The sequence below is a fragment of the Montipora foliosa genome, chromosome 10, assembly GCF_036669935.1.
Source record: "Montipora foliosa isolate CH-2021 chromosome 10, ASM3666993v2, whole genome shotgun sequence".
Classification (NCBI taxonomy): domain Eukaryota; kingdom Metazoa; phylum Cnidaria; class Anthozoa; order Scleractinia; family Acroporidae; genus Montipora; species Montipora foliosa.
The window spans coordinates 1,689,995-1,693,624 of record NC_090878.1 but is presented as its reverse complement, the minus strand read 5'-3'; positions in this window follow the sequence as shown (position 1 = coordinate 1,693,624).

Here is a 3,630-nt window from a genome sequence, read left to right as displayed (position 1 = left end):
GTAGAACCGATCTTTTCGCTTAAGTTGTTTACCTATTTTAGTTTTAAGGCCTTTTGTAATAGCAGTGAGATTAGATAATTTAGAGTAAGTAGCTTTAGTAACCGTTATACTTGTAGTTAAATTATATCTTAAATTAAAAGTCGTAAGCGTTTTCTTAAAATTTATGGTTGTTTGTTGTGCGATTGTGGGAAGGTATTTGGGTGTAGTTTTCTTTGTGTTTCGTTAGCGTTGTGTTTCTATTCCTGGGCCTTCCGGACACACGTCACACATACCTTACAGTTTAAATATCCATATTTAGACTATGGTATTTAGGGATGGAAATTGATTCAGGTTCGTGTAAGTTTTGAAAGCTAATATTTCAATTTCTATACAATGCTTACACCATCTCAGTAAAAGACATGAACATGCAAAAGATCAACGAACCTGGCTTTGCAAACGTTTTGCATCAATATGAATCATTAATAAATGTATAATAATACCAACAACGTCAATAACAAAAATTTAATAATAATAATAATAATAATAATAATAATAATATTATTATTATTATTATAATCATTATTATTATTATTATTATTATTATTATTATTATTATTATTATTATTATTATTATTATTAGAGGAACAACTCCCGAATGATCATGATCCTGTAGCAGACACTGCTTCTCATGTTTGTCTCACAAAGTGCTGTTGTGGTAAACTTTGTAAGGGAAACAGAGGATTAAAGATGCATCAAAGGAGCTGTAGAGTTGTTTTGGGTTTGAATGATCAACTTCGCGCTGACCTCAATGATATCACGCTCACTGATCAAGAATATGGCAATGGAAGTGTTCCTTTAATAATCTCTGGTGTCTCTTCTCTTCAACCTGGAGATTATGGTTTTCCTGATATTAAAACAGGAATAAATCTACCTAAATCTGATGATCAATGGATAACGACCAACGAATATTTCAAATCAGTCCTTTTTCTTACTCACCCAATCACGGCTCAGAATCTCAGCTCAAGTATCAAACTTTTAAACGACACTATTTATGACTATTTCTCTGCCAACTTTGGTCAAGTCGCACAAGCTACTGATGAACGCCTGATAAAAAAGTACGAAGACAAATCTAAACATGATCTGAAGAAATCTCTCAAAGTCTTAAAACATTCCGCTAGCGCAGATATCACTGAAATAAAATACGTATCTCGCCTACTGCGTGACAAGCTGCGAAACAACACTTCTCAAGTCAACACTGACCCGATGAATCATGATTATTCCATCTCTAAAAATTTCTGGGGTTATGTCAAAAAGATCTTCAATATAAAAGCCGAAATGCTCCCTTCATTCTCCATGGACGAGTGTTTTGATTACTTTACAAGAACTCTATCGTCACTAAATCCAACCAGAGTCTTCAACCTTCTAAGCTGGATACCAACGTTATCTGATCCGGTTATTCCTTTTAACCTTGAACCTCCTACATACCAACAGATATCAAACGTGATTAGAAAAATGAAGGCTTCCGGTTCTCCTTGTCCCTTAGATCAATTATCAATCATTTGTTTTAAAAGATGTCCATTCCTTCGCACCTATTTATCTGAAATTATCCGTACGGCTTGGTCAACTGGATCCGTCCCAAGCGAATGGAAGAAAGCATGCACAATCCTCATCCACAAGAAAGGAAACGTTAATGACCCTGCCAACTTTCGTCCAATTACTCTGCAATCTGTGCCCTTAAAGGTTTTTACCTCGTGCCTTCGTAATGCCATTTTCAACTTCCTTGCCGCTAATAATTATATTGAACATGAAATTCAAAAAGGCTTTACACCTGGTCTCTCAGGAACTTTTGAGCATACTGCTCAAATGGCTGACATCATTAACAAAGCTCGTACCAAGCAGCGTTCTCTTGTCATTACTCTCCTAGACCTCAAAAACGCCTTTGGTGAAGTTCATCACAATTTGATTCAAACCGCTCTTCATTACCACCATATCCCTGATCATGTCAAACTTCTGGTTAAAAGTCTGTACACTGATTTCAAAACCTCTATAATTACCAATGAATTTCGTACTCCGTTTATATCTATTGGTCGTGGCGTACTTCAAGGTGATTGCCTCAGCCCTCTTCTTTTTAACTTGTGTTTTAACACGTTTCTCCAGCACATTAAATCTGAAAAATATCGTCAATTTGGCTTTTCCCTAAGGTTCTTAAATCCGATCCACTGGTTACAGTTCGCAGACGACGCCGCTGTTATAAGTGGTCAGGAATCAGAAAATCAGCACTTAATCAAGCGCTTTATAATCTGGTGTCAATTGTCTAATATGATAATAAGGGTTGACAAATGTTTTACTTTTGGAATACGGAAACTGTGCACCAAATCTGTCGAATATCTACCTAAACTGTTGATAAATGGAGTTCTTGTCCCTTGTGTGGAAATGGGTGAATCATTTCGTTACTTAGGACGCTACTTTGACTTCAACATGTCTAACAACCGACACATGTCAGAATTGTCCTCTCTTGTACTAGACTTGATGTGTGACATTGATGAGAAACCACTGCATCCCAAATTCAAACTTCTGCTGTACAGCCGCTATGTGCTATCTAAACTGTCCTGGCATTTTACTGTAGCTGACATATCAAAAACCTGGATAATAGCAAATCTTGATTCTATAGTGAACGGCTATATTCGAAAATGGCTTGAAATCCCGATATCTGGTACACTGAGTAATGTTTTTCTAGAACGCAACAAATTTGGCCTTAATATTTGTCCTCCTTCAGTTAAATTCACTCAGTGCAAAACAGTTCTCCGCAATTCCTTAAAAGAGTCACGGAATGATTCTCTAAAAGATCTCTACATCAACAACTTCCTTCCTACACGTACGAATATGACAAGATGGGGATTATCACAAAGTCCTGATTGCTCCTTTTGCCTTAACCCTGAGTCACTCCTCCACATTGTCGCTGGTTGTCAACATTACCTTGATCGCTTCACCTGGAGACACGACTCAATTCTCAACTTCATTGCCAATTCACTTCAACCTGTAATTAATGATCGCTCTTCACTCTATGCTGATGTCAATGGTTTTCCGAGTCCTTCAATTATAACTGGTGAAAATTATCGTCCAGATCTTCTTTTCCTAATACAGTCCAAGTGTCTATATATTCTAGAACTAACGGTTGGTTTTGAATCTAACCTTAAAAACAATGTAGAACGCAAAAAAGAAAAATACATGAACGTGGTCAAAGACATGAGAAGTAACTACAGATCTGTCAAATTTGTAAACCTTTCCATGACTGCGCTCCCTTGGTGTTCTCTCCAACGAATGCTCTACGTTTTTAGAAATGATGAATGACATTGGCATTGACAAAACGCAACAACACTATATAATCAAAAAAATGATAAGTCTCGCCATTAGAGCAACATATGTTATATTCTGTCGTAGGAATAAGACTTGGGATAGCCCAGACTTAATAAAACTGTAATATATATATATATATATATTTTTTTTTTTATTCATTTGTAAATACAGTATACAAGTATATCACTCAATTTCAAGCAGCCAGTTGTTAATTGCCTATACGTAGAGAGATTTACAACTGTATTCGAAGACAAATAAAGTTTCCATTATTAAAGATGGTAGCATGCATCAGTT